We start from the raw sequence: 12831 nt of genomic DNA, 5'->3' as shown, positions 1-12831 counted from the left end.
CTTCAAAGAAAATGATGCAGATGAACTACTATTCTGTTACTATATAGAAAAAGAAACAAATACACGTTAAGTACATGCAAATATATGTAAATATCTACATATAGGGATATTTATATGCCTGGTTGTAAAATTCACAAACAAGTGGATTTGGCCACCCTTCCATGTAGTTCAAATGTGAATAGGTGTGAAAGTGCTTTTCATAACTGCATTACGACGGAAAAAACATCAAAACTGCTGTAGTTTTCCATTTCTACTGTATTTTATATGCAACCTATTTTAATAAACTTTATGTGCATTTAAGTGTAAATATATATGTATGTATACACACACACATACACACACACACACATATATACACACACATACAGAGGCTGCAAAAAAATGTATACACATTTTAAGAAAGGGAAAAACCTTACTAAAACTATGCCGATGGCAACCACTTTGAGTACCTCTTGTAATCGCAGAAGTCAAACATGGCTTGTATTCCTCTTTTGATATATATTGAGTATTATAATTTTAATACAGTTTTTTCCTTTCTTAAAATGTGCATGCATGTTTTTGGCACTGTGTGTGTGTGTGTGTGTGTGTGTGTGTGTGTATTTACATTTATATATATGATGACTATTTGTTGCAGGGACTTCAGACGACAAATGGAAGGCCATCTGTTACACAGAGTAACAGGGGTGGGAAAGCTGTGCACTGTCTGAGGAGGAAATATTTAAGGAGAGGATTAGCACACGTGGAGTTGGGAGAAAATTGTCCAGGCAGAGGGAACAGCACAGGGAAAGGCCCTGAGACAGGGAAGATCTAAACTGAGAAGGGGATTGTCTGGACCTGAGAGACCAGCAGGCCTGAGGAGGTCGCCAACACAGGGTCCTCAAAGTCAAGAGTTTGTACTGGAAAGGAGATGAAAGGCTTTTAAACAAAAGCGTGAAAGGAGGGAAAGGGACGGCCAGTTTTGCATTTTCAGAAGATTCCTCTGAAAACTACAGACTTACTTGCGGAGGCCTCTCCTAGGACACACAAGGACCTGGTCTTCTGTGCCTACAGGAACAGGAGCAGGGTGGCCGGGGCCCCGGGGAGGCCAAGGTTTTACTGGAGATCCTTGATTAACTTCTGATTTGGGGGTTATTACATATATATTCCAAGACTGGAAGCAGGAAGAAGAAAAGGGCTAGTGCAGATGTGCAGGACAGACGTGAAGCGCACTTAGGGACATCTGGTGATCCTGTGGGAGCGAGCGGGAGGGAGGGGCGCAGATGATTCCTGTTTCTGGACTTGGGATTGAGCAGCTAAGGAGACGGGGATGAGAACCAAAATTGGGGAGAGTTGAAGAGAGACTGTCTGGGGCACTGGCAGCTCCAGAATTTCCCTTTAGGAGAGGCTTAGAGGTGGCCGGCTAGTTGGAAGTAGGTGCTGGAAGAAATTAGTCTTAAATATGCATTTGCATAGCATTTAAATCAGTCAGGATATGTTTGATTATACTGCAGTGACCTAAAACACACACACACATACACACACCTCAGAACTCAAAAAGCAAAGCCTCAGTGAATTATACAACAAAGGTTTTTTTCTTCTATCTTTTTGTTTTAATTCTTGCTCAAAATTTGTTGTGGGTCCAAATGATTCTGGGCAATTTTCCGCCACGTGACGGCTCAGCATTCCAGGCTGTTTTAATCTTAGGCATTTACGTAGCAACAAATGATAACCCCAGAACAAAGAAAGGGAGGAAAAGAGAGCAAGGCAAATTGTGCACCTGCTTTTAAATATTTCCACCCAGAAGCAATATGTGTAGTTTCACTCACATTTTAGTGGCCAAAGTAAGTGCCATAGCCAGGTCTAACTTCAAGGGCATAGGTAAATAAAATCCTCCATTGGTGAACTCCAGTAATGTTTACAACATTACTCTACATAAGAATGAAAAACTTCAAAAGTCTGTACCAAAGAGTGGGGTAGAGGTTATGAAGGGAGGTGGAACTTGGGGCTCGATGAGCCTCCCCCTCACCCCCAGTCCCACTCCCATTCACTATCCTGTTTTGTGGGGTGAGGGTTGGGGGAAGGGGCTCAAGAATCCCAATTTTGGACACATTTAATTCAAGATGCCTCTCTCCAAGTGGAGGTGTCAAGCAGTTAAATCAGTTAAATCAGAGGGCAGGGCTGACTGGAGATAATTTGAGAGACTAAAATTGCAAGTCTACAGTTGGATATGAGAGCGTGAAGCCCAGGAGAGTGGGCTAGCCTGGGGGTCGGGGGTAAGACTTGTCTAAGGAAAACATGGACAGGATTAGAAGGCCTGGTGACGACCACAAGTAAAGGAGGGTCTGAGGAGGAGACTGAAGAGGAACAGACAGGAGGGGGAGAATCAAGAGTGTCATTGCTAAAACTAAGGAAACAGAGCCTTAAAAGGTTTGCGTGTTTCTCCTCGTAGCAAAGCAAAGCCCTCTACTTGTGTGATGCATCCCGCCCCTTCTGGGCCTCCATTCCTCTGGCTCGCCCGCTGCCGAATCATTTCTGTTAGCGCTTACACATGCTCCAGTGAGTGACGTGTCCCATCTCGTAGAACAAGACCCGCCTCTTCCGCCGCCGTCCACCAGAGTCGGATCACAAAGAGCTCGGCACGCGGGGCTCCCTCCAGTCACTCCCACACCCCAAGTTCTCCAGGCCCTTTGCAAGTATTCTTCCCTCTGACAGCCAGGCTTTCCCCAAATGTTTCTAAAGATGAACTTTCTCATCTTTTTAGTCTCAGCTTAAATGTCATCTTCCCAAAGAGGCTTTGGCCACACTTTGTAAAGCAGTTCTGCATCCCTGCCCTTGGGCCATGGGTGCCTGTCTTAGTCTGTTCAGGCTCTCTAACAAAAATGCCATAAACTCAGTGGCTTAAAAACAACCAACGTTTATTTCTTACAGTTCTGGAGGCTGGGAAATCAAAGGCTTTGGCAGATTGTGTATCTGGCAAGGGCCCACTTCCTGGTTAGTCCAAGGTACCTTTTCACTGTATCTACACAGCAGAAGTGGGCAAGGGACCTCTGCGTAAGCCCGTTCAGGAGGGCTCCACTCTCAGACCTAATTACATCCCAAAGGCTCCACCTCCTCCTCTTATCACAGTGGTGGTTAGGATTTCAACATGTCAGTTTGGGAGCGGGGGACACAAATATTCAGACCATAGCAGTGCTTTATATCTCATTGTCCTGCTCTGTTTCCTGCACAGCACTTACAGGTCTCTGAAGTTCTTGTTTGTTTACATGCATACTGTGAGTTCCTTCCACTAGAAAGTAGGCTACAAGAGGATATAAGGAAAGCTTATTTGGGGGAGAGGGTGGGAGTTTGGGTGTATAAGGAGTGGTCATTTCCCCCCAAAATATCACATTTGCTGCAATTTTAAGACAGTATGTTGATAAGAGAGTTAATATGATGAAAATAACATTTGAGCAAGCAGTCTGAAATTCATATTGTGATGCAAGCAGAGAAGTTAGTCAAAGGTTGGCACCTTTGTAAGTGCTCGCTGCCCCACCAACCACAGTTGTGGGGCCCACCACCTCCCTTACCCTGGCCCCAGGCCAGATAACTCGGATGTCATAACCAGCTACACTTTTAAGGCAGGACCTCCTCACAGCTACGCAGCGCCTAGAACAGTGTCAAACGCATAGTAGGTGCTCAATAATTATTGAATGAAATGTTACCAGTTGCAAATGTTGCATAGAGCTTAGATTCAGGCTGAAAACCACCCACTGATTTCGATATGAAGTTCACTGGTAACCTCAGGTGGGGGTGTTCACAGTTGAGCATTGGCCAAATGGCAAGATTGCAGGGAGGGGGAAGAAAGAGAAAAGAGGACGTGAAGCCGGGGAGATTGCTCTTTCTAGAAGCATGGTTGCAAACAGAAGAAAGAACAGGACAGTAATTACAAGGTGCAAAATGAGAGGAGGGGTTTTGTTTGGCTCTAAAGAGTACCTTTTTTTGTATGTCAAGAGAATAGAGCCAGTAATGAAAGAAGAATTGAAGATGTATGAAAGGGGATAACTGATGGTGTGTGGACAAGAGGAGAGTTAGCAGAAGTCAGACAAAGAAGTCCCTTTCCTCTGGGATGCAAGGAGGTCAGGATGGGTTGGGGTGGGGGCCAGGAAACTGAAGGATGGGCCCGCTACTCGTCTTTATTTTCTTTCAAAACAGAAAGCTCAGAAACTTGACGTCAGGAACAAACTGCTCTTTTCAAGTTTTCCTCTTAACCAGTTTAATTCTGCTCCATATTTGTTTACATCTCCTTTTTACTTTTGTCTTGTCAGGCTCTGTCTGTCATCTCCTCCCTATTCGGTATCCACCTGCAGCCCCTTCGGCTGAGTTGGTGTATTACCATGGCCCGTCTTCTGGGATCACCTTGCTCTTTGATACCCAAATAACAAAACCTTCCATCCTTCCATGAAATTGTGGGCTTGCCAGGCTTTTATCTGATTTCTCTAAGTATTAATGAAGATTCCCATGGAGTGTTTTCACATTTCACCAACTTTATCACCTATTTCTGTAACTCAGTTCCAATTGGCGTAATAATTCAGCTCAACGATGGACACAAACTCTCCCTTAATTCCCTAAAATATAACCAAGATATTTTAAACAAGTTTTTATTTGAAAGCTTAGGGATAACAGAAAGGAATTACCAGGGAAAAAAAGTAAAGAAGTGTTGTAACTCAAATGTCCAGCCCATTTTTTCCTGTTCTACCTTGAGATCATTTTCTCAGATGTCAGAAAAGCATATCTAATTACACAAGTACCATTAAGATTTCTCACCACATAGAAAAACTTGCTAAAAACCCTATCTGAACTCTTCTGCATTTCCAACCAAGTTTCTATACCTATGTCAGTTGTCTGTTCCCTTGTGCAAAAGTTTCCTCCCACAACACACAAAAACCTCTGGCCTTCAGCAGGTTCTTTATCCAAATCACAACCTGCTCTGCAAAACAAAAGATGGCAGAACAAATTTCTGCAAAACAAAAGCCCTACTTGTTAGTCAAACTTGACCAAGCATCACACCACCACACCCCTCCTGGGGTCTGGGACTCAAACCAGAACTTTGCCTTGTAATTGTTTTAGACATGCTTCAGGTCATTATTATGGATCAAATGCTTAGTTTGTGGGCCACAATATATTTGTATTTATATATGCACATTGCCTCATTGCCATTGCAGTTCTCTTCATATGCCTTCCAAACTTTTGATGAACTAGAACATTCAATACCTACATATGGTAGATTTGGTTTACCTGTAGCTGGTGCCACCTAGTGGACATCATCTCTGAAACAGCTGTGAATCTACTGCTTGTTTGTCCACCTGGCAAAGGTGGTGATAAAATTGAAGATGGCTAACATTCATTAAGTGCTTATTGTTAGGCATTGTGTCAGATGTGATGCTAATCTTATTAAATAATTTAATCTCCAAAACACTAGGAGGTGGGAACAACTATCCCTATTTTGCAGAATATGGAAACTGGGACGAGGAAAGCTTAAGTGAGTTGCCTAAGGCCACTCAGGAAGTAAACGGCAGAGCTAAAATTCCAAAGTCCACACTTTTAATTACTATGCCAAAACAATGAATCAGTTCTATTGATGATTCAGTACAATGTGTTTATACTATATTGGGAGGTGAGTGGTTTAACACCTGGGAGATGGTTTAAGAAGACTTAAGTACTAACAGGTCTCAAGGAGGCAGCTTGGTTGTCCTCTGGGGCATGAAGAAGGGGCCAAAGAAATGTCCTGCACTGAGCAGACAGGACGCATTCTGAATTCCTCTGGTGCCCTGGGCAAGGATGCAGGCGGACCAGGCCATCGTTTTTATTGTCTTTCTATGCAGGAGATCAGCAAATATTCGCAAGTGGGATCACTAAAGGGTAAAACGTGACACTCTCCCCTTGCCCCCCATTCAGTTAGAAAGCTCAGACTTTCTCCTGACAATGTGGAGTCTTTACTCCTGACCAAGGAAGTGTATACCATTCTGCAGCTTCTCAGCGAGAAGCTCAGGGCACTCAACTGCCCACATCATCTCTGTTGAGGAGCCCGATATGTATCTTCATGGTGCGGCCAAGGACTGTGTGTATCGCAGGACAGTTAAGTCACTCGCAGACGTATCGGTCAGCTTGCCATAAGAAAATAGACTGGGTGGTTTAAACGACAGGAGCTTTATGTCTTCACAGTTCTGGAAGCTGCAAGTCTGAGATTTGCGGGGGTAGGTTCTCGTGAGAGCTCTCTACAAGAAGGCAGCCAGGAAGGGAGTTCTTACCAGAAACGGACCTACCCCATCTGTCCTCACATCTCATACTCTTATGAAATCCCCTTATGCACATCTGTAATAAATTTGGTCATTTTCTGCTGTTAATCTGTCTATAATTTATTAGTCCTGTCAGAAGAACTTAGACACAGCATGTCTAGCTTTGTCTCTCTACAGCTACGTGGGTAGGTAAGTAGCAATCCTTTCATGACAACAATGTGGCACTCTGCACTCAATACAAGGCCTACGTGCCCATTCCTCGATCTGCCTCTGCTCTAGTAGTACTGCAAGGGGATAATCCCGATAGGCTGCATTTCCCTGGCTCCTAGGTCAGCTGCTATCTGGCTGGGGTCAATGAATGGGAGACTGGAGGGCAAGAGAAGGGGAGAATCCAGGGGTAGATTCTTCACAGAAGTTGTGTTTTTTCTGGCCCCGTGTTTCAGGTACCAGTGTTTTCTCTCTTTGTCCCTTCAGCCAAGGGCTCAGCGTTTCTGGCTCTTACCCTAATCCCTGGGTTACCTCATTGTCGTATTTGGCATCTTAGCTCCTCCATTACCTACACAACCAATTCCCTGCATTAAATTCCCTCCCTGAAAATAATCAAAGTAGTTTCTAGTTAGACCCTGACTGCTCTATGATAGATGCTATATTAATTGCAATATTCTACTTTTAATTAACTTTACCTGAATTTGATACAACAAAAGAACATGAAGTAGAAAATTTTTTTCTTTAACATGAAGGATATTACTTTCTAAGAGCACTTTCTAGGTTAAAGAAAGAAATTATGAAAACCTCTCAGAAGTTAGAGTTGTTGTTCTTAATATTTTTAACTATTTTTCAACTTTAGACAGTAAAGGTAGATGATTCATGAAAAATTAGTGCTCCCATGCTGTCACCTGTCCACAAGTTTTTGGTTACACTATTATTTATTTTGTTCAGGTTTATAACATTCATATTCCATTTTGTAACCATAATTTCCATAGTTGCTCAGTATTAGTAAAGTTACATATTTAAACCAATTGTATTTCACTAGAATGTAAGTTTCACACAGGCAAGGTGGATTATTTGCTTTGTTCACTGAGACATTTAAAATGACTAGAAGAATGAGGAATTCCTGAGAAAGGGAGACTAGAGGTGAACGCTGGGGACTTGTATGTCTGAAAATCTCTCTAATCTACACTGAGACATCCAGGATGCTGGGATAGAATTCTAAATTGGAAATCACTTCTCATAATTTTGAAGGCACTGCTCAATTTTCTACCTTCCGCAATGCCTCGCTTCCTTTAGCTCAGCTCCATCCACGAGAGAGAGTGCTTTGCCTTAGGCTTTTTTCAAGTTCATTAGTAACATTTTAAAATTTTCTAAAAAAGAAAATCCATTTGAAGTAATTGACCATTATGTTTTCTAATGTCCTTTACCCAAGAATAGCTTTTCCTAGAATTTGGTACCAGGAAAATGTTTGAATCTCAGGGAAACTTCTATGCTATCTTCTACGAGACAATAGGAATTAAGTAATCTACTGTGATTCATTTTTTTTGGTCTTGACTGTTAGTGTCCAATTCCATTAAACTCTCATATGATACATTCAATTCATTTGTATCCTCAGATGTTTAACAAATGTGCCGGAAAGGAAAAAAATAAAAATGACTATTGGGGGAACCTGGAAAATGACTAGAAGAGTGTCTGCTACTAATGAATAAATTAGTTACGAGAGTTATTCACTCTTAGTTTTAAATTTTAATCTCTCTCCTTATTGGCTGGGTTTCATTGTTGTATATGTGCATATGTGTAAACAAACACACACAAAGGGTTTTTTTTCTCACTCAAGAGAAGTTCAGACATGCTATGCTGTTTGAGGTCCTTCTTGTTTGAAGATATGGGCTGTTGTCTTCTGGCATTAGATGTTCTTTGTCCATTTTATCGAGTGAACTCTGAATGTTGGTGTAATAAGTTGTCACTAATTCTTCACAATCCCAGTGGTCAATGCCCTCCTATCATAATTAGTTTTTTTTATTGTAAGTTTTACCCATTCGTTTGCCATATTCATTTGTGTGCAGAAGTTTTAAATGTTTCTTTTTTTTTTTTTAAAGTTTTGACAGGGCCAAATTTTCTCTGCTGATGTTCTTCAGTAAGTCAACAAGTATTTTGTGAGCACCTTCTGCTAAATACTTCCATCCTCTGCTAAATACTGTGTATTATACAAATATGGATGGCCAATGGACCCTGTCCTCAAGGAGCCCGTCTTGTAAGGTAGACAAAATAAGCATGTTACTACAATATGAAGTAGAGTGTGATGTCTTAAAAGAAACACAGTGCCTGGATGTTCTGAAGGGGCAGTAATTACCAAGAAGAATGAAGGAAATGACCAGTTATTGAAAGCCTGTTATTTGGCAATAAAGAGTCTTCACAGATGTTGTCTCCTTTGATGATCAGGACAACTCTGGAGGGAAAGTTATCATTATCCCCATGTACCAACACAGAAATGAAGCTTAATTGGCTAATTATGACACAGGAAGAGTTGACATTTGAACCCAGTTCTGCCTGCTTCCAAACCTCATGCTCTTTATCTATTACATATATTACCTGTTGCAAGAATGAGTCAGAAAAGGCTTGATGGTGAGAGTGACATGCGAGGTCTGACTATTAAGTTCGCGAACTCCTCCTACCCTGTTTTCCTGAAAATAAGACCTAGCTGGACAATCAGCTCTAATGCGTCTTTTGGAGCAAAAATTAACATAAGACCCGGTCTTATTTTACTATAAGCAAAATAGTAAAAGTAAATATATTATACTACATATATAAGACTGGGTCTTATATTAATTTTTGCTGCAAAAGACGCATTAGAGCAGATTGCCCGGCTAGGTCTTATTTTCAAGGAAACACGGTAGAAAAAGTGCTAAATACCTCATTGCTGAATATCACTACGGTCACCTTTGAAGTACGCCCCTTGGGAAACTATGCACTGACGCCAGCGCCTAGTCCACCCTTCAAAGCAATTTTGGCACTCTTTTTCTGCAATGGCCATCAGAGCTGTCATCGTATTACCCTTGATGTCCTGAATGTCATCAAAATGTCTTCAAATTTCCTTTATCTTTGGGTAAAAAAAGAAGTCATTGGAAGCCAGACCAGGTGAGTACAGAGGGTGTTCCAGTACAGTTGTTTGTTTACTGGCTAAAAACTCCCTCACAGACAGTACTATGTGAGCTGGTGCATTGTCGTGATGCAAGAGCTATGAATTGTTGGTGAAAAGTTCAGGATGTCTTTTTCATGCAGCCTTTTCAGCACTTCCAAACAGTAAACTTGGTTAACTATTTGTCCAGTTCGTACAAATTCATAACGAACAATCTCTCTGATATCAAAAAAGGTTAGCAACATCATTGCAACAAGTTGTTCGCAAACTTAATTATCAGACCTCCTGTGAGCAGGTGTCTTGATGGATACCGTGTTTCCCCGAAAATAAGACCTACCCTGAAAATAAACCCGTTAAGATCGTCAGCCAGACGGACACATTTAGTACGTTATGACTATGGTCCAGAAGATGACATGACTGTATTTGAATAAATGTAGATTGTTGTACATGTGAAAATAAGACATCCCCTGAAAAGAAGCCCTAATGCATCTTTTGGAGCAAAAATTAATATAACACCTGGTTTTATTTTTTGGGAAATACAGTATAAGACCCGGTCTTATTTTTGGGGAAACATGGTAGGTGTGTTTTCAGGTGGAAGTTAAGTATTGCAAATCTATGCCTAGTATTTTCCTCAACTGAGGTATGGGAGGGTATTAAATCTACTGTCAAGAAATGTTTTTGTTCATTGGGAGACCCAGTTCTCTGGTGGTAGCTATACCAATTGCAGAAAAGAAACTCCAAAAACACTTGTTCTTGAGTTTCCTGGTATTCTTTCGTACTAGGTATCTATTTTCTTTCTCATCACCACTTTGCAGTCACACAGGATTAAGTCCTCCCAATGCGAAGATTTATCCTTCCTCTCAGACATTTCTAGAACAGCATAAGCTCTTCAAAACACCATGAGAGATATAAAGCAGTGGTTTTCAAAGTTAAATTCCAAGACATTTGTGTACTTTGACATTTTAGTGAGTCATAACCAGCTTTTTTTTTTTTTTAAGGGACAGAACAGAAGAAAAACAGCAGAAAACGTTATATATGCTAAGGGTAAGTACAGTTTCATGACACTTATATGTATGTGTATGTGTGTGTTTGTGTTTATATACTGGGCTATGACATAAAATATATTTCCGATAGTGAGAGACATTTAAACACTAACAGGGCCTATTTACAAACCAAGTATACCAGGAGAGCTGGAAAGCCCTCTTCCAACTGGCATGGAGTGGCCGCTGGGGTCGGGGTCAGTGAGCACTTGGACCAAAAGCCTTCTCACCTCTAGAAAACAGGGTCCCAGACTGCTTGTTTACAAAGATGGCATAGCTATAGAGCATTTTAATACCCTAAACATTCTTTCAGGAGTGAACTAAAAAGAAATGTAGAGAGAAAAAACTAAGGCAATTATCTCTTAGCAGAAGGGCTCCCGGGAGGAGCAGACCTGTCCAGCTCAGAGGATCCCACTGCAAACTCTCCTTCTCAGGAAGAAGGCAGGCTGTGGGGCCTCTCCAGACCAAAGGGCTCCTGCCCACATGGGTGTGATGCTTCCTCCGGCTGCAAAGGTGGGAATGGAGAGATGCCTCAGTCAGCAATGCATGGTCCTGCAGTCCTCAGCCTCCACTGCCTTCTCATTCCCCGGCGGTCTCTGGTCCACTTTCGTTTTTAAGATTCTTTTACATTAGTTTTTCCTTCTTTTTCTTTTTTTTGTATTAGTTTCAGGTTTAAAAACAATGCAACAGTTAGACATTGCACCCCTCACAAAATGATAACACCCTCCCCCAATCTACTACCCTTCTGACATCGTTTATCTGTTACAATTCCATGGACTCTATTCCCTATGCTGTACTCCACATCCCGTGACTATATATATATATATATTAAATTATAGTTGACATACAGTATTATTGAGCTTCAGCACAGGTGTACACTGCAGTGGTCAGGCATCTACACCATCCATGAAGCTTTCTCCCTAATAAGACAAGTGCCCATCTGCCACCCTACAAAATCTTTACATTATTGATTATATTCCCCAAACTGTCTTTCACACCCCATGGCAATATTGTAGTTACCAATTTATGCTGTCTAATCCCTTCCCCTTCTCTATCATCTCCACCTCCTCCCATCTAGCAACCGTCAGTTTTTCCTCTATATCTCTGAGACTGTTTCTGTTTACTTTGCTCATTTATTCAGTTCTTGTTCCACATATAAGTGAGATCATCTGGCCCAGTTTTTGACGATGGTGTTTGGAAAGCCAGCTGCCATACTTAATAAGGCTTGGCTGTGGTAATACACTGGAGATCAGTTTCAGGAGCTGGTAGGCGGAGGAGGAAGCTGGGACTGGCGGGGCTGGAGTTAAGCCTGCTAATCCAGTTTGAGAGCAGATCACTCTACTGACTCCCATATGCAGAAGTCAGAGTCTTGGCTAGCTTTTCTCCCCCGGCGCTGAGCTGGGCCTGCAGGCTGTGGTGAGCTGCGGTCGCGGGTCTCTGTTCCACAGGATGGGATTTGGTCAAGTTGTCAAAAATAAGGCCTACTTCAAGAGATGACGAGAGGGTAAAACTGATTACTATGCCTGGAAACGCTTGGTAATCCTGGATAAAAATAAGTACCACACACCCAAATACAGAATGAAAGTTCGTGTAACCAACAGAGATATCATTTGTCAGACTGCTTATGCCCATATAGAAGGAGCTAAGATAGTTTGTACAGTTTATGCTCATGAACTCCCAAAGTATGGCGTGAAAGTTGGCCTGATAAATTATGCTGCTGCATATTGTACTGGCCTGCTGCTGGCCTGCAGGCTTCTCAGTGGGTCTGGCATGGACAAGCTCTATGAAGGTCTTGTCCATCAGTCAGGAGGTGACTGGAGATGAATACAATGTGGAAAGCACTGGTGGTCAACCTGGTGCCTTCACCTGCTATTTGGATGCAAGGCTTGCCAGAACTACTACTGGAAATAGAATTTGGGGGGCCCTGAAGGGAGCTGTGGACAGAGGCTTGTCTGTCCCTCACAGTATCAAACGATTCCCTGGTTATGATTCAGAAAGCAGGGATTCAGTGCAGAAGTACATGGGAAGCACCTCATGGGTCAGAACATTGCAGATTATATGTGTCACTAATGGAAGATGAAGACGCTTACAAGAAACAATTCTCTCAATACATAAAGAACGACGTAACTCCAGACATGATCGAGATGTATAAGAAAGCTCATGCTGCTATACGACAGAGTCCAGTCCATAAGAAGCCTAAGAAGGAAGTTAAAAAGAAGAGGTGGAACTGTCCCCAAATATCTCTTGCTCAGAAGAAAGATCGGGTAGCGCAGAAGGCAAGCTTCCTCAGAGCTCAGGAACGGGCTGCTGAGAGGTAATAAACCAAAGAATTGTCCATGAAGATTTTTCATATAAAAACAATAATAAATTTATTGATTAAACAGCTAAAAAAAAAAAAAGTGTCTTG

The 12831-nt window shown here is 42.0% G+C and overlaps 1 pseudogene; it reads left to right on the top strand.

The window, feature by feature from the left end:
• Positions 1–11873: 11873 nt before the first annotated feature.
• On the top strand, positions 11874–12742 carry LOC109454586 (large ribosomal subunit protein uL18; annotated as a pseudogene).
• Positions 12743–12831: the final 89 nt, after the last annotated feature.

The sequence above is a fragment of the Rhinolophus sinicus genome, linkage group LG09 (assembly GCF_036562045.2).
Source record: "Rhinolophus sinicus isolate RSC01 linkage group LG09, ASM3656204v1, whole genome shotgun sequence".
Lineage (NCBI taxonomy): Eukaryota > Metazoa > Chordata > Mammalia > Chiroptera > Rhinolophidae > Rhinolophus > Rhinolophus sinicus.
Note: the sequence above shows the minus strand (reverse complement) of the source record. Positions and strands in the feature narration are given on the sequence as shown.